At 36.6% G+C, this 22058-nt stretch overlaps 1 protein-coding gene across 1 annotated transcript in view; it reads left to right on the top strand.

Annotated features, from left to right (window-relative positions):
• LOC308194612 (uncharacterized protein) overlaps positions 1-22058 on the top strand; it is a 975354-nt gene that overhangs the window by 107317 nt on the left and 845979 nt on the right. The window contains exon 12 of the mRNA XM_080590727.1: positions 21228-21341. The gene's annotated coding sequence lies outside the window, so the exon portion shown is untranslated. The remainder of the gene's footprint in view (positions 1-21227; positions 21342-22058) is intronic.

Here is a 22058-nt window from a genome sequence, read left to right as displayed (position 1 = left end):
ATTGTGCTAATGCTCTACAAAAAGTATTTATCTCCCTGGCATTTTTAGCATTTCTGAGAATTTATATTTGTAATAATATCTTTTACTTCCCAGTATTCTTAGAGGTTGCTTGCTCATTTTTAGTGGAATACTGTTCTATATGTTCAACGTAAATCTTTGCTCAAATGGATGTAAATAATTATAAGCAGCAAACAGCTGCATTTTGTAATTTTCTGACCCTTTTGGTTCCTTCGAATATAAGCTTCCTGTTGCGTTTGATTTGGTGAGTGTTGATTTTAGTGAAAAAACTTCAACATCTTTCTATACTGTAGAGTAGCCATACTTTTAGTACAATTAAATGGTGTTCCCTGATTTTTAAGAGCTATCTGTTCTTGTTATTGCTTCTTGCCTAAAAAAAAAAGTGTATCCACTCTGTATGATGCATAGATACTTATACACTGCAATATATGGATTGAAATACAAAATGGTAATATACTTTCTGCTATGGACCACTTTAAAAACAAAACAAAAAAACCCTAAGCCTATCATCTACTGATAAAATTAGTAGTTTATCTATTTCAGTTGAGTTTTAGAAACATACTAAAGAATAAGGTAGGGAAATAATTAGTCAGAAAAGAAATATTTTGGACAGAATATGTAAAACCCCATAACGATTTTTGGGCCTAGGGGAGTGATCAGGAGTCCAGGAAAGTACATCAGTGTAAAAAGAAAAACTGTTAGGGCATGGAAAGCAATTAGGAACTTGGATACAAATGTTGCAGCCTGGGGAAGAACATTTGTCTTTCATGGTGGATTAAAACAGCTTCAGCCATTCATACAGCTCCATGTGCTGCCTTTGAATGTGGAAACTGCTTGCATATCACCAAGTCCATTGCATATGCTGTGTACTGAAACTAAATGTACAGGGTACTTAGAAACCAAAGTAATAATACATGGTATAATGTAAAGTGTGAGGTTTCTTCTATTTTTTTGAGTATTTTTTTCTCCTATTTCTGCATTGCAAGAGTACATGCCCCTTTCCTGCATCTATTCCACACGTAAAATATGTCTTCCATATCTGTTTAGAATATATCACAAATTATGAATGCAAAATTTGAATGCCTATTGTCAGCTTCCTTGATTTTTGTGACCAATTGTAAAATGCTTCATAAATATTGGCGAGTGAATTGTGAGCATCTCTTTCTGCCAATTGGCATGCTTTGCAGAGTTTATTCGACTTCTTAAAAAAAATATTTTCTTAATTAATAAAATCTGTGCAAAGCTGTTTTCTACAACTGAAAAAGCATGGATTTTCCTTAAAGAAGTAGCAGTAAGTTGTTTTAAACAGTGTACTTTAAACTACATTCCCAAATATCCCATCTTGCTTCAAATGATTATCCAGTCAAACAAAACAGATTTCAAAAGATATTTCCTGATTATTGGACAATAAATATAGAAGTGAAATAACTCAAATAAGAGGTTTGCTGTATTTTCTAACTATTATGACCAAGAATCTAAAAAAAAAAATTGCTATTAATAAAAAATTATAGTATTCTAAACTGATTTGCAGTGCAGAACTCTTACAGTCTGTTTCCTGAAAATTTGGTCTGTGTTATTTCAGCTTGAAACACCAAAATCAATAATCAGCCATGCTTAAAATAAGAAAAACAGATTTTAGGCTTCATAGTTCATAGTACAGTTGAGGTTTAGAAACTTTCAGTGACTGATATTTTGCTCAATTTAGAAATGCTTCTAAAATTTGAAATTAAATGTATATTCTAAATCAAAATGAGAACATTGTCCTAAAGTGTAAATATTTCTTTAACTTATTACAGCACTTTGATTAAGCAGATATGCAGTTGAGTCTAAACATAGCTGAAGGTATTTACTAACAATACTATTATTTTGAGGTTATTGTGAAAAGATGAATTATTTAATTATTATAAGAACCTAAAGAAACTACAGACTGATAAAGGGAATGTGAGATGATAGGTCACTTCTCTTTGTATTCTGTTGCATCATTGTTTTAACTTCTGCCAGTAGAGCATGGTAACATACAATCAATTGAGAAGTGCATTTGCTATTTAGTGACCATTTCATCAGATTTGTGAGTAATGGGAGACTCAGTCCCTTAGATAAATCACTGTCTTTTCCTGCAGTGCTTTTGTGATCTATAGTAGAGAAAACATTCAGAAATAAGAAACAGGAGAAATATTGTAGTACTTGGATAGTAAAACCACTTTACATTTTCTGAGACGTAAAGTTAAAAATGTACTACTTACTGATGGATCAGTGCTTGGTGTGGTGCCACCTAGGTGGCTATCTTTCTCATCTTAAGAAACCCATGAAGAAATTGTAAAGGTACTTGTTGTTTGATGTTGGAGCAGTTGTCAGGGCCCTGAGCGCTCCCTTAGGGACTGCACCTCCTGCCCGTGTGCCCTGAGGTCCACGGGTCAGTGCTCTGGGCAGCTCTGACATGGGCACAGCTGGTTTGGGCTAGACAGTGTGAAAGCAGCTGTTTTGTGTGAGAGGGCTGCGAGAGGATTTGTTGGGGATTGCCCGCCTTGGTTTATAAGCACGATTTAAGCTCAGCCCTTTGCCCCTGGTCCTTGCCTGAGCTACATCGTAGGTAGGGCTGTGCTCAGCCTTTACTTTGCTGATCCTGACTTGACCTTTCTGACTTGACCTGAGGTGTGCCTCATCACTACGGACTTGTTTAGTGATCACAGGGCTGGCATTTCTATCCTGAGTCCTTGCAATTTAGGATTGTGATACACAAATGTCTGTTTGATACCCGATCAATGGACATGAAAATAGTTGGTTTCTATTCAAATTTAATTGGGCCTCCTGTCCTTATTACAAAGCTCTATGGTTAGTTACTCTAACCTTTTCAGTAAAGAAACCCTAGCATTAGTGTCAAAATACCGAATGCTTTTTTGGGATTTGCAACATAGAGATCTTTAGTTTGAGTTCACCATTAAGTTTCAGGTTCTTAATGGAATGAATCATTTGTAATGTGCTTCCTGAAACTTAAATGCTGCCATACAATTTCTTTATGTAGCCGAAGAAAGCTCCTTAATATCTTTTTTTTCCTTTGGTGCGATTGTTCTCATAATTATACTGCAGGATAAAGGATGGATGACTAGCATGGTCATCTTCCTGTACGAGGGTGCTGTGTAGCAGGGTGCTTACCTTTCTATGGTACAGCTATCTAAGGGAGGAGGAGGCCTGTTCCTGTCAATTAGCAAGAACAGATAATACTTTCTCCATACTGTAATCTAACAACAGAAAAGGCAGGGTCCATTTTATGCGAATGCGTTTTTTCAAAGTGTTTCATCTATGTCAGGGCCTCTGCCAAAGTAGCTATAGAGGAGCAAGGCTTTGAAATGCTCTGTGAATTCTGATACTGGTTTTAATAAATGAAAATAGCTATCAGTAATGCATTAGTGCATTATAGGACTCTCAAATCGCTGCACCCAGAGTATGATGAATCACAGTATGAAGTGAGGATAAATGTGGTAAAAAACACAGTGAGAGTCTGTTTGCCCCTGCCATGTTAACTTCAACTGAAAATAGTGTTTTAGAAACAGAGACAAGTTCTTGCCTTAATTTTCAGAATATAGTACTGAAACTGGGGCTGTAAGTCACTTCATCTAAAGCTTCATTGTACCGAGTATCTGTGTCTTCTGGTGCCACTCATAAATTGAATAATCCTGCAGCCTTTGTATTATGTATGCACGTTTAAAGTAGCTTTCTAGCTGTAGATTAACTTTTATGTACTGCATATTGTGGTCGTAATACGGCAACGAGGCTGCTAGGAATTATTTCTCTTTGCAATAGCAATCAGCTAAGGGGGAAACTACGGAAGGGGATCCTTCCCTATTCATGCTGGCATCCCATTACCTACCAACCTCATGGCAAACCCCATAGAAACAGTACCATGACGTATTATATATTCTAACTCACTCATCAAAGGAGATTTGAGTGATGCTGATTTGCACATATTGAAACTAATTTGCATATGGGCAGCACACTTTATTTTGGACGCCTGTGAAAAGAACTCAGTAGGACACACTGAACCTTTACAAGAAGCTGATTTTACTGGGATCAGAAGACTGGCTTACTACTGAAAAATATAGTAGTAATTAAGGGTAATGATTGATAAATGACCCAGCAGCATTGCATCATCTATTGATATTGCGTGCTACAGTACAGAAACACTCATATCGATTTCACTGTGTCATGTTAGTGACTAGACCCTAAAAAATAACTGTTCTGCCTACAAGAACTAATAAAAATCACAAATTCAGAGCAGAATGTTTTTCCTTGAGTATAACCAATTGTCTTCCTATATCACCGTTTATTTAATGGAGGAAATCCACTCACTGAATTCACAGAAATAATTTGTTAACAGCAGATAAATTGCATTTCTTTTAGGAAAAGCTGTCTGAAGTCATACTGTGGAGAAATTGGAAGTAGATCTAAGAATACGTTCACGAAACAAAATGTTTCTTACTGAGTTTTTAAATCAGACTTGATTTTGTAGCTTAACATGGACAAACGTCATATTTGGCAAACAATTCTTTCTGAATACAGAAAGTTTACTTAATGAATTGTTTTCTAAGTGACATTAAAAGCAGTTCTGTCATTCTTGTCCTAAAAAATTCTTGGTTATACAAAAAGCAATGACAGTAAAGAGGGGAAAAAAAAAAGCACTATAGAAATTACTGGACCTTAGATTATCAGAACTAATATCAACATGTACACTCCTTCTTAAACTAAAAGCCAAAGAAAAGAAAACAAAGCAGGGGGAAATTAAGGATATGAGACCACTGTAAGGAATATGAATAGTTCAAGATTTCTCTGGGTTATACAACTCTTTAAAACTAATTTTCATCTCCCTATTTCTAAGGACTTCAGAGGAAAAAAGTCCTAAAAGAATCCTGACTCTGAAAAGATATAAAAATACATAAAAAGAATATAAAAATCCCTCAGAATGGGGTAGTACCTTTTTTTCCAAAACCATATATTACACTTCCATCAGAAAAGTTGGACATCTGGTGTGCAAAATGTTCTTTCCTACTTAACCTGCCAAATGTGGCACATACTATAGAAACTAGTGGATTATGATGTCAAAGCAGAAGCACTTTGATGTAAAGAGCATCCAATTTATGATCTCCTTTTTCATACTGCAAGATCTGCCAAATCTTAAAAAAAAAAAAAAAAAATCGCCTCTTTCAGAAAGATTTGCTAATAGTAGAAATATTAAATCTTGCAGTAACTCAGTAACTCCTTCTCTCTGCTAATGTAAATCACATCTCCTCCTAAGATATTTATGATGCTATTCATAGCTCAACAATGGTCTGACCAAAAGTACACAAGCTATTGTAGGGTTGAAAGAGGTACTGAGGGCAGAGAGATTTATTACAGGTTCAAAGGTAGAAGCCCAGGAAACAACTTCAGAATAGATGAAATACATCTTCAGTACAGCCAGTTCTCTTGTTTCAAACATCAATTAGAGATTTTCCTTCAGATTGAAGTACTTTTATTTGCGGTACATTGATCTACTGCAACTGTATGCAATTAACTACTATATGATGACTAAACAGTTAAATGTGTAGGTGTTTTTTATAATTTGTTTTATATTCAGCGAGTGAGTAGGAAAAATGGGCAAACATGACCTGTTAATGTTTAGATTAATAGACATAACATAAAAACTAACAGAAACTAATATTTAGATTTGAATGTCAAATATTTAGATTTCTAGTTTTTCCAGTTTAGGCAAGGAGAAGTAAATATACTGGAACAAAAACAAATACACCAAAATGTGGAATAAAAAGTCATTACAATGTTTTTGACAAGTTACATAAAATTTTTGTTATAGCTTTAAAGGTTATGATTGCCATAGAAAGTGAGGCTTTGTTACACAAAATTCATACCATGTATGGAGCTTTTGTTTTTGAGCATGGAAATAAAATTCTCAAAGTTATCATTCAGCATGTTGGAATCAAAGGAAAAATATATCTGGCAACTGTTTTTCTTTAGCCACTTATGCTTGTAACTAAGAATTTCCTATGGCTTTAGAAATTGAGATGATAGATTTGTGGTAGAAGTCATATTTTTTCCTTAAAAAAATACTTTGTCAATGTGCTAATAAATTTTAGTGTTTTATATTTAAGTGAATTTCTCTAATACAATACATGTGTGAATGTGTGTACTCTCTCTGGTTTCTTCAAAATATGATGAAAATTACTGGTTTATCAGTCTGGCATTAGTTGTACATTGCTAAGAGGGAAGTCATTAGCATATATCTAAGTTTCTTATCTATACTTTCTTGCATGTTATGTGTAGCTGATGACCAAAGTGGTTCTAAATAAGGAATTAAAATATATAAATGAAAAATAAGATACAAGAAACATGCCTCACCTTCTTATCAAATGTCTTCAAATGTTAAATAAGAATTTACTACTATGTGTGACTGATTTTGGAAGTACAATGAAGTAAGAAAATAATTGCAAATAAAGCTTTAATTGGTTTTAAAAGAAGGATATAGTTTGTCTGAAATTTTCACTGTGCTTTGACTATAGCATTTTCTTTACATGGATTGATTTATTGTACAGCTTTTATGTTCATGCTGTACATTGACAAGTGGACTTAAATTTATCTTTTCATATGAAGAGGTCTCTGAGGCTTTTTTCCACAGCTCCTCCCAACAGTCTTTTCTTTTCTTACTTAGAAGTAGAAATAGTATGTTGAAGTAGTAGTAATCTTGAAACAATGTTTTGAAGATTCCTCTCCTGCAAAAACTAATTTGAACACTGTCTTGCTATCATGTGGAAGAGGAGAATTCAGGGCATTGCACTGTTCAAGAAAATAGTTTATTGTAATGCTATTTGCGTTAGTACAAAAAGTGTTAAAGGACCCTAAAGTAATCTAAAAATATATTTTATATATATATTATATTTAGTGCTCATCTTTGGGGTAATAAGGACTGAAAAAGTAGATTATCTCACTTTACGGGGATTTCATAGAACTTCATAGAACTTGGTTCTTTGTTCAGGTTTTTGGAATCTATTTTAGTCTCATGGCTTTCTTTTTCATTGAAGCAGATACAGACAAAAATATTTAAAAGATAGCCAGTGTTTACAGTACAGTTCAATTGTAATCACATGCCCACTGTTAAAGGCATTCTCACAAAGGACCGTGATTGTTTTTCAAGGACAGAAATTTATGTGGTATGCTCTGCTGTATGGATACACTTAAGGGATTAAAAACTTGGGAATAAGTGACAAGGTGTTATATTTTTCATGTGAAAATACTCTATGTGAACTCACTATTAATAATGTTTGTTCATTTCAAAATCTTTTGTTTCATGTAAAGTATTTATCTCCTGATCAAAATACAAGATTCCTCAGTGGAAAGAAATGACTGTTAAAATTGTAGAGCGATTAGACCAAAACCTATATGCAAAAAATAGAAATAATAATAATAAAAAATCCTACCAGTATTTTAATGGGGTACTGCATAAAAATTATCAACAAACACAATGAACCTTGGCTCTTGAAGAAATGATGTTCTGTGAGACAAGAGATTGGAAGTAATGTGCAGGATACTCGTTTGTTTTGTTCGTTTCAGAAAACAAAAGTTTCTAATCTGATTTGGCAGAGGAACCTGCGTAGTGAGAAGAATTTTTTGGAAACATTAAATTTTTGACTTTAGAAGACGAGTCAGCAGAGAGAAGGTGTAATTTGACATCACTGAATTATCAATGAGCTTGAATGCTTTGTGAGAAGTATTAGAAGTCGTATTCTAAACAAGTATTCCAACCAAAATACCTGAAATCCAATGTTTTCTGAGGCATTCATGCCATGATTTTCATTAGAAGATTGAGGTAGGAAGTGAACATTTATGAGGGGATTTTTTTGAATGACTTCATCATTTTCAAATATGAATATGAATTTTCAATTTGTGTGTGGCTGACGTATAAAATGTGTATATATATTGAAAATGAGGCCAAATCACGGGAAAGATATCAGAGATCCTTGAGAGAATGAATGCAGAGAGCAGGTAATGCCAGTATCAGAGGCTATTCCCTTCTTTCCCCAATTCCACTCTGAATGATTAAGTGCCAGAATGTTAAGTACTCTTACATGGCTGAATAGTGACAGAGAAAAAAACAACCTTTCTTGCATTTAGAAAATGTCATTGTTTAAAGAGTAAACTCTAGTATATTTACTCAAGAAAACTCATGAGCAGAGACAAAGCTATTTCAGGCCCACAAGCAGAAGTCTCCATTTAATAAATGTCATACACGTCATGGGAAAACATAGATTCATCCCTGCCTACCTTTTTTTATTAAATGTGGATTAATTGGACAGTTAGACATAAACTTTTTTTTAAAGCAATCATTTACTCAGTCTGCAGTTTACAGATTTATGACTTTTTCACATCAATTATTTTATACTACCAAAGATTAAGGGAAGGAAGAAACGATTGTGGTTTTGTGTTGCTTAATCACTTTACTGGAGTGATGAGTGGTAATGTTTCATGTTAAGTGAGACTTGCAGCAATTACACATTATTTGGGTATCTTCTGAGTATAAAGATAAACCTATAAAGTCTAAGGTTGCCTATACCATAGCTTTAATGTCAGTTATGAGAACACCATGGTTGTTTACCTGAAAATTTTAAGACTGGGTTGTATTTGTGATCCATAAGTGCAATATTATGACATTTTTCTATATAATTTTTCATGTCCTTCTTAATGCATTCTAATATGCTGGTTGCTTTCTTAATCACATTCACACGTAAGACAATTAAAAAAAAAAAAGCAACTAAATTAGCAGCTAATTTAGACGCCTTTGAAATTTGTGAGCAATTTAAACCTTTCCAGGTTTAGGGGGGACCTTAACCGACTTGAGAGGTGGGTCCATGCAAACCTCATGCAGGCCAAGTGCAAGGTCCTGTACCTGGGTCACAGCAATCCAGAACATCAATACAGACTGGGTGAGGAATGGATTGATAGCAGCCCTGGGGAGAAGGACTTGGATGTACTGGCAGGTGAAAAAATGAGCGTGAGCTGGCAATGTGCACTTGCAGCCTGGAAAACCAATTGTATGAAAAGTGTGGCAAGCAGATTGAGGAAGGTGATTTTCCTGCTCTGCTCTACCTGAAGGATGAGACTCCAGCTGGGGTATTGCAGCCAGCTCTGGGGACCCCAGCACAAGAGAGACATGGACCTGTTAGAGTGGCTTCAAAGGAGGGACATAAAGATGATCAGAAGGCTGGAGCACCTCTCCTATGAAGAAAGGCTGAGAGAGTGGGGGTTGTTTATCCTAGAGAAGAAGCAGCTCTGGGAAGACCTTATTGTGGGCTTCCAATACTTAAAAGGACCATACAAGAAGGATGAGAAGAGATTCTTTGCCAGGGGTTGTAGTGTTAGGACAAGGGGGAGCGGCTTTAAACTAAAAGAGGGTAGGTTTAGATTAGATCTTAGGAACAATTTTTTCACTCAGAGGGTGGGGAGGCACTGGCACAGGTTGCTCAGAGAAGCTGTGGATGCCCCATCCCTGGAGGTGCTCAAGGCCGGGCTGGATGGGGCTTTGGGAAACCTGGTCTGGAGGGAGGTGTCCCTGCCCATGGCAGGGGGGTGGAACTGGGTGGGCTTTAAGGTCCCTTCCAACCCAAACCATTTTATGGTTCTATGATTCTATGTTAATATCTAGGGTGCTTAAGATCCATGTTAATAAATATAGTTTGCCTATTTAGCCCTATTGGACTATATCTTTTACTTCTGGGAATGAAGGTTGAATTTTCTTGTACTAAGACTGAATCTTTTATTTTTTATGAAAGCATTTAGTTTTAGCTGGCCTTCAAAAAGTGAATACTTTGAACATAGTTTCTGCTGAAGTGATTCGTGTTCTTACAGGCTTCCTGTATACAAGCCAATTCGCTAATGTAGAATTAATTTAACATGAATACACCTATTTCTCAGTCAGTAAAAAACAAAAACAAAAAAAACAGAAATATGCTTTCTAAAGTATTTTAGAAAGTGTTATCTGCAGATAAATTTGATTTTAATGTGATTTGTATTTTCTTTACAGTATTTATATGCATGTGTTCTTCCTAAGATTAATGTAAAGTCAGGGAACTAACACAAAAAATGTGCGTGGTCTTATGAGTTAACAAACGAGAACATTTTAGTGAAGAATGTAATGCCTGGTGAAGATACAGGTTTTCTCATAGTCTAAGCACTAATTGCCAAAATATGTTTATTTTTAATTTTAGAGTGATTGTGCTGACTCATACTTTCCTTGCAGCTAAACATAGCCCAATGTACATATGTTCCCTGCATAATCCTGATCAGGCAAGTACACTTGAAAGGACAAAATTCCCAGTTCTTAAAGAAGAACCTACCTTCTGTCACTGAGACAACTAATTTTGTAGCTAGTTTAAAAACTTCATAGGGATAGATTATAAAAAGAACAAAGAGTCGTGATGACAAAGCACTGCACTAATATATCACACCTGCAACTAATGATCAACTCTATACTTTATTGGATAACTTTAATGAATTTCAGTATAGCTTCAAGACATAGTGCATACAGTCATTTTCAGATTTCTCATTTTTATAGCTACCAGCAGACTATATCTTAATGGCATTTTGAAAAAGAATGATAAAGGAGTTTTAAGAGTGCTAAAATGGATTTCCTCACCCACATAGTGTCATATATGTGATTCTGGAGTCTATGGGATATATTAAAGCACATGACAGAAGAAGAGTCAAATGGCCATGAGTTAGTAATGCCCTATGTGATTACAAGAAGCTGTGATAAGGTAGAGTGCTGCACTGATATATCAGTTTGGCCGTATAATGCAATTTAGCCTCAAAAGGTTTTATTAGCGTAAGCAGAGCACCTGACACAAGTGTTTTTTCTAGTTCTGGAGATAGCGTGAATGTTCAAAGCACAGGCTCCAATGCATGTGCAGACACATCCACATTCCATTAATCAGCTTGACTTCTCCTTTCCTCTTCTCACCATAATATTTCCTAATCAGGATTGTTTAGATTTTCATCATCTGATCTCCTTTTCCTCTCATCACAGCACAGCTCTGAGCACAATGAATCTGTTACTTTCACCAATAGAATTCCAGATTTTGGGGGAAAATAATAGCTGTCTCCTTCCCATTCTCACTATTATCCTTTTTACTTGTCACAATGACAGATTTTAGTTTAGTGCATTTCAATCATGTTTTGCCAAAGCCTTTACAAATGTACATTGAGCATTAACATTAAGATAAATACCTAGAATGAGCAGTCATCTAAAACCCACCAAAACACTGGTCTGGTTCCCCAAAATCATCCATGTTGATATGTCCATATGGAATAATGTTATTTATCTCTCAGGAACAGAACATCACATACAATCTCTTTGCTTTTTTCTCTGGATTCAGTTTAAGCAAGGGAGTTTCAGGAGGTTATTTGAATACAAACACAGCAGAGTATCTGTTCTGGCACTTGACCAAAACAATGTCTTTTGTGTTTTAATAAATTTATTTCAGATATTAATAAAAAAAAAAAAGGTGTTATCAATGGAGAAATGTACCAATAATTGGAAGAATATGTTAGATTATTATTGACTGATTCTTTGAAGCAGAATAGACGTGTCAGTAGGAAACAGTTCACATAAAGTTCATGTTGTGAATGATAAAATGTGATTGAATGAATCAATGCTGAATTTTAAATAAAGTTGGGACAAAGGATTTTATATTCAGATGGCTATAGACCCACCTATTGATATATTATTCAAATAATGGAAGACTGCTAACTCAACTATGTCCTATCTTTCCCTCTTCCAAGGTTACCTCTTGGAAGAGGGAAAGATAGGATGTAGTTGCTACCCCTTCCAAGGTTAAACAAGATGTACCTGGATTTTGCCCTCCAATAGTTCTTCTACCATTCTCTACCATTCCACTTTGTTTTAATGAACTGGACCATAAAATCTCACATTTTTTAATAAAAGATCAGTATAGTGTCAGCTAGCACTGAGAGCAATCTTGAACATTCAGGAAAATAGTCAGTCCAAAAATTTCCAATGCTAAATACTGCTAAGTAGCTTTGTAAGCACCTGCTCATGTCTCTGTCACTATTCTCCTTTCTTCTTCGTCATTTTCGGATGCCATCTTCCACATCTTAAGTGTTCCGGTTCATGTTTTCCTTATTTGGATTCATGTGCTTCTTTTGGTAGTTCCTATTTTAGAATACTTATTTATTCTCCAATCTAAATTGCCATAGTCTCTTCAACACATTTCAAAACTGTCTTTTAAATTAATCTGTGTTTGCTTTATAAAGATGCCACATACATTTGTTTTCCTTACAAATAAATAGCATATAATCAAAAGAATTGAGCATTTTTTTTTCCCCGGAAGCCCAGGCTGTGTCTAGCTGGGAGAAACAAACAAACAAAACAATAAGCAAACAACCCCACCCCCTGACATTCCTGTTGGTTCTGTTGTCTAAAGGGAGACTTTTCCTGTAGATCTCATTTTGTAACTTCAAAATGGGTACATTCAATTGATGGAAAAATATAATTACTGTCCTTAAAATAATTTATCACCAAACTACATTTGTGACATCAGTCATTATGAGGTCTAATGCATGTAATTGGCAAATGTGTTTGCATCTCATACTTTATTCTAATTGACATCCACCATATTGCTGCTGACAGCTTCTCAGCCCAGATGAATGCTGTTTGCCAAGAGCTATTACTACTTTGCTGAGGTAGTCATACATGGCTACATTATAGTAAAGGTACAGAGTAAAAATTTGCTATGTTTTTTTTACTGCTCAGGTGTCTGGGTTCACTAGTTCTGAAAAGCAAGGCTTTGACATGTATCAAGTAGATTCTTGACAGTTTGACGATATGTCACTTCTGAGGGTTTATACAGTACATGAAAAGAGGACCATTGAAATACTGAAAGGTTACTATGCTTTGAAGCACTGAATATAATTCATGCAAGATGAAACTTTATAAATTAAATCACTGAAGAAAAATGTTTTACTAAACAAGCTACTATTAGGCATTTTCTCTGTAATAATAAGATTACATTTTGTCATCAGTATTTTTGCAAGAAGACAATTAAATTTAATTTTTTGAGTTAGTGAAGGCCATAAGAGACTGTCTAGAGGCATTAAAAAGTCAGCATACCTACTACAGTGACATCCCGTCAAAGTAGAAATAGTGGTCTGCCACTCACAGCAGACTAAATCATGATGTACTGTTGCTGCTATGTAAAGGTCTTGGGTAGTAAAGGTGAAATAACTGTAGTTCTAGTGAGATCAGGATGTTTACACTTAGTATTTTGGATATTATTAATTCACCCAAAAATCTTTAGAGGAAAGGAAAAGTTAGTGAAATGCAGTATTACTGTGTTAAAGTGGTTGCATAGTTCAGTTATGTTATAGTAAGTATATTGTAAGTATAAATGGCATTCAGTCGAAACAATGTAATGAACATTAAAACATGAAAGCTACACATTTAACCAGTTCCTATACACATGTGTACCTCAACTGTAGTTCCTGTGCTATCGTCATTTGCAGCGCTTACTTTTTCCTATATTTTAAGGGATAGTTTCTCCTTCTGCCAGAGTACCTTGAACTTCCTTGAACATTAAAGGCTAGCCATGGTAAAAATCAGAACAATTTTTAAAGTAAAATTAAAGCAAAGCCTTATTTCATAATTTAAAGGTGCTATTAGATTCAAGCATGTTTAAAGCTGCTGTTTTCTATTTTTGTTCTTCTTTGCAACTTCCAGTAACCAAGACCTTAACTTTTTAAAAATAAAAATTAATTTAATTTTAATACATCTTGTAGGTTTAATAGCTAAAAGACAGCTCAGAATACCATATGTGAAATACACTCTCCAGAGTACTATTTTGGGTCTATCCAGTAACATCTATATTTTGTAAGAAAGCTACAAGCTACAAGGGAAAGCAGTGGCTAGAAACTTTCTTCCTTTTTTTTTTAATTTATTTTTTTTCATTAAAAAAAAATATAGGGAAACATTTTTAGCTTTGTTAAGCTTTAAGTGTTTACAGTGTTTACAAATAAGCATTGTTCAAATTTCTCTGGGTGCTGGGTGGCAAGTCTTTTTACTATGTTCTTTTCTCATATTATGCTTACAACAAGATATTGATTAAATTGTGATTGCTGTACCTCTCTATTCATAGAGAGCACGAATTGCATCATGAACTCTTTATGGCTTCTTACATAGTTTTTACAGAATTATGTATATAATATTTTTATGGTATCTAAGTGTGATATACATGGGCTTCCAAAGACAACATATAACAATAATTTAAATATCAAATCTCACAAATATCACTTGTTCTCTTCCTCCTACCAATTTCAAAGTCAGTATTTAAAACCTTCCTACTATCAAAGACATTTTCAGAAAACGTGACTTTCAGTTATGCAGCAATAAAGACGGTTATATTCTTCACAAATAAAGTAGTTTGATATTTTCAAACAGCAATGATAGACGCTACTTTTCATGTTAAGAGTACCTTTTTTTTTCAGTTTCATGCTTCTTCACATTTATTTTCTCAGATTTTATTGGGAATGAGTTTCATATTTTTAAGATAGTAATTGGACATCATTTTTCTACAGAGGCCACGTTTTCTACAGTATATGCTATACAAGAGAGCTGTATTTATACTTGTAAAAAATGATGTAATGTTTTCCATATATTAAAAGGCAAAAAATGCTAGCAACAATAAATATGACCATCTCATTATATAAAAATGTGAAAATGTATTACTTACGCTGTAGATGATATATCCAAACCAAATACATCTGAGGCTTATCTTAATTATCTGCATGGAAAATAATTGAAACAAACGTGAGAAGCCATCAACACAGGTATTTCTAAGAAATCTAAGCATTTTTTTTAGCATTGTGCTAGGCAATATATAGCAACTTAAAAATGACACAAATTTTTTTATACTTTGCATCCACTTTTTCCAAAACACCAGTCATCCATTCCTTGACTGTGCCTACTACAGATAACAGTATCTATTTGAAAAGGAATTTAGCTTTACATGTATTTTAAATAAGTGATAAATATTCATATGCAAATGGCATAGTGCTATGTCATTTCCTTTTCATTTCAATTTTTCAAAAATACTCTAAAAAGACACTTAGTAGAATTTTAGGTTTCACCATAGAATTATAATTCAGGTTGAAAAGGACTTCCAGAGGCTATCTAGTCCAATGTCCTGCCCAAAATAGGTATAATGTGAGGGTGTGAAGGGTTTCGTTCTGTTGAGTTTTCAACATCCCCACAATGGAGACTGCACAGCTCTCAGGGCAACCTGTTCCAGTATTTAACCACAGTCATGGTAATTCCACTCCCTTCCCCAGCCCCAATATCTAACTGGAATGTCTCATGTTTTCATTTGTGACTGTTACCTCTTGTCTTATCACTGTGCACCGTGATAGGTATCCCTGTGCACCATCTTCTCTGTGTCTTCCAACCAAGTAGTTGTACATAAGCAATAAGGTCTTCCCTCAGCTTTCTGCTGAACAGACCCTGTTCTCTCAGTCTCTCCTTATACACTGTGCTTTCCAGGCCCCCAGTCATCCTCTTGGTCTTCTTCTGGAGTCCCTCGGTAGTACACCAATATTCTTCATGTACTAGGGAGTCCAGAACAGGACCTAGTACTCTAGGTGCTGTTTTATAAGTGACAAGTCAAGGGGAAGAATCATTTTTCTGGCTGCCCATACTCTTAGTAATATAGACCAGGATGGAGTTGGCCTACACTTCACCAGCATGACTGCTGTCTCATGTTCAACTCATTCACTGGGAGCCCCAGTGCCTTCTCTGCAGAGCTGCTTGCCCCCATCAAGCAGCTGGGGGACAGTTGTCCCCCAGCCTGTTCCCTATTGTTGCATGTGGGGTTTCCATCCCCGATGTAAGACCTTGCGCTTGCTCTTGTTGCGCTCCATGAGGTCAGCCTCTGGCCTGCTCAGGTTCCTCTAAATAGCAGCCCTGCCATCCAGTGTGCTGACTGCTCCTCCAGTTTGGTGTCACCTGCAAACTGGATAAGAGCTCTCTCTGTCATCCAGGCTGATAATGATGGCATTAAAGGACTGGCTGCCAGCCAGGCTGTGCACCACTGGTAATAACTCTGTGAGCCTGGCAGTCCAGCTAATTTTCCATCCAGCTTTTCGTCCACTTGTCCAGCCCATTTCTCACCAGTTTGGTGATAAGGAGAGTATCTCTAAGGTAGATAAGACTATCGCAAAGGTAGATAAGAGCACCTACTGTCTTCCCCGTGTCCTCAGTGCCTGTCACCTCATCACAGAGAGCAATGCAGTTGGTCAGGCACAATCTGCCCATGCTTGCTGCTTGGATAAGAAATGGCTTCTCAAGAAGAAAATCCCAAGATCTGGATCTTTGCAAGGACTGAGTTGAAGCTGACTGGCCTGTAGTTCTCTGGGTTCTGCTTCTTGCTTGTCTTGAGGATGGGTGTGATGGCTGCCTCCGCAAGTCATCAGGACCCTGCCCTGATGGCCACGGCTTTTCAAAGACCATAGCAGCCCTGCAGTAACAGCTGCCAGCTTCCTCTCCTGTGGGTACTGCTTCAGGCCTGCAGACTCCCATAGGCAGCTCAGGGACTCAGGTCAAGCCTTACCAGTGAAAAGAGAGGGGAAAAAAAAGCCTGGAGTACCTCAGCTTTTTTGCTTACCACTTGCCACTAGGCCCCCTGCCCCACACAGCCTCCCCGCCTTCTCCTCAGAGTGCTCTGCAGGTGGGATGGCAGTGGTGCAGTGCTGGGCCGCCACGCCTACAGCCCGGCTGCACTCCCTCAGCAGCGGTGACAGGCAGCCCCAGTGACAGCCAGGCCTGGCCACGTCTCCTCTCTTGGGGCCAGGAGCCCACCAAAAGCATGGGGGGCAGCGGGAGCAGCGCTGGGTGACCCTGTCGGCACATGGCGGCTGCCAGCTAATGGCGGAGCAGGAGAAGCATGTGGTGACCGTGTGAGCCCTGTGAGGGGGTTTCGGCCCAGCTGCTTTGCCCACGGGATTATTTGTCACCCTGTGAGTGCTGGCAGAGCTGTTTGTGCACCTTGTTTTTTCTTGCCGGGGTTTAGCACTCTCTTAAGAAGCAGGGACGTTTTCAGAAATACTTTGTAGGCCCTGGACCTCTTTCCCTTCATCTCTTAAAGAAGTTTCCAGTCATAAACTGCCTAGGTTAGAGGTGCAGCCTGTGCTAAGGCATAAATTGTGCATAGAGGGGAGAGGTTTACGAGAGGCCATGTGGGGCCTGCTGCCACTGCCTGCATGAAGAGGAGCCTGGCTGAGGGAGAAAAATGCAGCATGTGTGGAAAGAAGGGAGAGAGGTGAGTCCTCACTGGAAAGGTTTTAGGAAATAGTAAAGGGTTTCAGGCAGGTTAACATTTTGCTTTGGAAAGAGAAATAAAGGAGAGGTTAACAAAGCCCACATTTGGAAAGGGAAGAGGTTCTTTCTTTCTTCCTTTCTTTCTTTCTTTCTTTTTTTTTTTTTTTTTTTTTTTTTTTACGTTCTTCTTTATTTATTAGTTTAACTGTGAGCTTTGTGAGGGATGTTGGGTAGAAGCCCAGTGATGTGCTGCTGGAAGATAAGAAGAATAAAGCAAAAAGGGAGACCAGAATGAGCAGATAATTTTCTGACGCTGTTTTGATAGATCTACCTTATCTGGGATGCTATTATCATGGCATTACAGGGCTGAACTATTTTTCTTAGGGTCATTTTATATGTTAAGGGTGGGGTGTAACAGAGTAGAGATGGCAGAGAAAGTCTTAAGAAAAAAAATAATCTAGTGCTTACGATGAGATACGGATGTTAATGTAGTCTTCTTGCTAGGGATAGCTGGTATTTCTCACTGTTTTTATATGCCAAGAAGACTAATATTCCAAGGCCTCCTTTAACCAGAAGACTGGGGTGGGGAATGGAATTCAGAGCATTCTTCTTGTGTTAAACTTCCCTTACGCAGTGAACTATATTTTTGCTCTTAATCCTGCACTCACTAGAAGTATACAGTAAACACTAAAGTTTATGGAAAGTTGTAGCCCCTTATTTCCATCCTAATATTAAAGAAAGCACATACAGCTGGTAGGAGAGGAACAAGGAAACAGAAGGTCAAGACTGAGCTGGAATGGCAAAGTAGCAGAAGAAATGCAGAAGACAAAGACATAAAAAATCATTTATTCGTTGTAATTCATTAACTTGCAAGAGTTAGCCAGATCAGTCGCACGTCCTCCACTGATTCCTGTGACAGGGTAAAGGAACACCAAACAATGTGATCCTAGGAATTTCAGTTTAAGTGGATCAAGTGAGGGATAGGCTGTCAGGGAGGTCTTTGCACACACATGCACACATACATGTGTTTAACTGAGACCTGCCTGAGTTATCTCCCCAGTGAGGTGGCACAGCTGAACCTGGGCAAATGTGACACTTGATCTGAGTGGCCTTAGATTCATCTGTTTTTGCCTTCTGTGTTCTTACGTTTAAGTAGGAGATTACCAGAAATCTGATGAATACACTGTACCTCTCTACTTAAAGAACTTGGCCCAGTAGCTGTTGCAGATTTCCCAAAGTAGGAGCATCCATTTTACCAATCATGTGTATTAAAAAACAAAAACAAACAACAACAAAAAAAGCCAACAACACCATAGCATTTTCTTTTTTAGGCATCCTGAAAAAATAGGAAAACCCATTCTGTGCATGAAAATTACTGCAAGTTAAAGAACTAAACGTATTTTTACTCAGAAGAAGTCTTAACTAAAAGGTCAGAGGAAATGATGGAAGAAATCCATGTGCAGTTGCATCAAATCTTAAAAATAAAACATAAGCAATTAATAACTTATTCCATGTTCCATTAGTCTCTGTGTGGGGTAAATACTGTATAGAAAGTAGTAGAAAATTCAGAGCCTGCTATTGGAATTTAGGATGAGCAGTACTTTAGAATAATCAGGGCAAATCATCTAACTGCAAGGTTATATCAATGAGAAACAAAGAATTGTCTTTGTTCAGGTCTTGATTTTTTGTAGAGACAATTGCCTGTATGAATTATGAAGCCAAAAGATATGCACACCTGAAAAAAAAATAAAAAAAATCTACAAGGTGTATAGTAAAAACATATTTGAGAACTTAAGGATGGTGAAATTTCAAAAGCTCAGAAGGTAGCTGACAGAGTGTCCTGAAGAAGCATGCAAAGAATTGTACATATTAACTGAATTTCCATGAGGGACCTTAAATTATCAGACTGTTCTTTCTAAGCATCTGTAAGAGATGGTGAGCATGAACAACTAGCAGAGATTTTAAGGGAACAAATCAGACTCATCCTATCTCTCTCAAAAATATTGCAGCAAGCCGTAAGGCATAGAAGAGAGTTGACACAACTCGGATTTAGTAAAGTGCATTTTTGATAATCTCACACAGCATTCTCTTACGCAAGTTAGGAACCTGTGGTCTACATGAGACAGGTCTAAAGTTAGTGTACAAGTACTGGGGGAAAAAAAAAAAGTGTTCATCATTTACTCACAGTCACTCTTTTTCCAGTAACTGGACAAAAAAAAAAAAAAAGTAAAAAAAAAAAAAAGTAGAATTCTGTAAGAATTAGGTCTTGGACTATTCAATAACTTTATTGGTACCTTATGTAGCAGAATAGACTCTTTTCTTGCTGCAGTCAGAAGACAGGATTCAAGTTCAAAATAATTACAATAAATTCCATAAACAACAGAAAATAATAGACATGTAGTTTGGCAAGAACAAGCACAGACACTAAGTAGGAATACTTAACTCCATGAATACAGGATGAGGAATCACCTCTAAATCTTTAGGAAATAATATGGGGACAGTGTATTTGCCATGCCATCCTGTTACATGTGTAGCCAGTTCCAGACTTTTTGCTTCCTTACGCAAGTGTTTGCCCGTCTTTCCTATCAGCTGCAGCAGAGCTCAAGAGGTGTTAAAATGCCTGGCAGACATCCTTTGGCAAATCTGAAAACATTTCATGCCTCCATCACCCTTCACGAACTGAGGCATAGCGTACTAATTTCTACCTACCACTTACAGGGTTGATAATCTGTAGCAGATGCACAAGGGATAAACTATCTGAAACTGCTAAACCTATATTCATGGATCTTGAGGAGCCTAATGTGTAAGCATGCACAGCTTGTAGACTCAAGTTGTCTATCATTTAAGACAAACAAACAAAAAAACCCACCAAGATACAATGTATGTACATACTGATAATTCATCAGATTATTAATGGTATACAATAAAGACTTAGAAACATATTTCTTTAGCCTGTGAAATCAAAACGACTGTAGGTATATATGAAATTGTTGCCAAGGAGATCAGCATAAACTGTTCACTGTCTCCAGTTTAGATATGACAAGAAGTAGTGGGTTTAATTTGCAGCAAAGCTTGGATGCAAGAGATGAGAAAAAGTCTTTGAAAATTAAGAATGATTAATTGCAGGACTGGATTGTTCATTTGGAGGATATTCCAGATTTGAAAACTTGAGCAGTGACTACACCTATTTAAAGAGAGATTGGACAGGCATTTGTCAGTACTGGTTTAGGTCTGAAGCAAGGTCCAGCTGAACCCTGCTTCCTGTAAGAAATGCTAGGACATGTAAACATGCCCACTTTATGCCTATTACTTCTTAAGTCATCTTTTTAGAATTCTGCCAAGGATATAAATAGGAACCAGGAGAAGGAGTAGAAGGTTCTTCTCTTTCTGCTGAAAGACCAAATGAGAATTATGAATCAACTCTACTGTTAAAATAAAGACAACTATTTATTTTGCATATTCTGTATACTACAGTTGTTCTTCATGTTGAGTGAAAAGCTGTTTGCACTGTTTTGGAAGGCTGGGCCATTTCCCTCTGTGTTCATTATGTTTCTGCTCTTAGACCACCAAATGGCTGTTCAGGTGTAACAAAAACACTTGTTTAAATCTACTTGCCAGCCATGAGACTGAAGAACTCTAGAATCATTTGGGTACCTCAGAATTACATGAGGACAAAGCTAAAACTCTTGTCTTCTATAATGTGGTAATTCCATATTGATAAAGTAGAGTCTGGACTGCAAAAAAATATTGCTCAGCATATCCTTTGTTTGTTTGTTTGTTTCTAATGATTTGGTTTATGGTATATTCTGTATTTGATTGTACTTATTCTGTACGTGTTATTTCCTAGGTGTATCTCCAGAAAAACAAAAAATTAATGACAGGATCAGAATACACTCTGGATTTTCTTCCCATGTGCAGACTACACCTGAAGTGTTGAATTCACATACAGCAACACCTTCCTGTAAGTAGACTCTATCAGTGTGAAACACATTGTATAAAATTTTGTTGGGTTCCTGTGTAATTCAGTACTCAATGCAGCAAATGGCTAATTCAATATTCAACCTAAGAAGCACTGCCATATATTGACGTGTGCACAAAATATTGAAAGAATAGTGAGAAGGATTAAAACATCTTCTGACAGATGTTTCCCCCGTCTTTTTTGAAATTCAAACTGAGAAAGGAAAATCAAGAGTCAGATGGTATTATCCAGTTTTCAGAAGTGGTAACTCTGTGCACTATATATGGGATATGTATCAATGAAATCACAAGGCAAGAATAAAAAGAAATAGAATTATGACATGAAGGACCTATAAGGGGATCAGTATTTACTTTCTTGCTTATGACCTTCTCTCTGTTTCGCTAAGATTAACAACCGATTATAATCTCTTCCACATTTAAAATAATTACTGTTAAATAGCAGAGATTTGCAACATCAGTACTAACATATTATTTATATCAAGGAACACAGAAAGATAATTCTGAGATGGTCAGAATGGTAGTCAGAGCATCTGTTGTGATTGGTAAAGTGACTATTGAGTATTTTTAAAACTGAACTTTATCACACCAGTACAAGCTGACATATAAACCTCATTATTGTTATAGGAACAAATGGGTATTTTGAAGTACTTGGAATTTGCAAAGTATTCAGGCAAGGTGTTTGAGTTGGCATACTAGTTTT

Source organism: Anser brachyrhynchus, assembly GCF_964034855.1.
Source record: "Anser brachyrhynchus genome assembly, chromosome: 4".
NCBI classification, from domain to species: Eukaryota; Metazoa; Chordata; class Aves; order Anseriformes; family Anatidae; genus Anser; species Anser brachyrhynchus.
The sequence above is the reverse complement of the archived record's forward strand: the minus strand, read 5'-3'. Positions and strand labels throughout refer to the sequence as shown.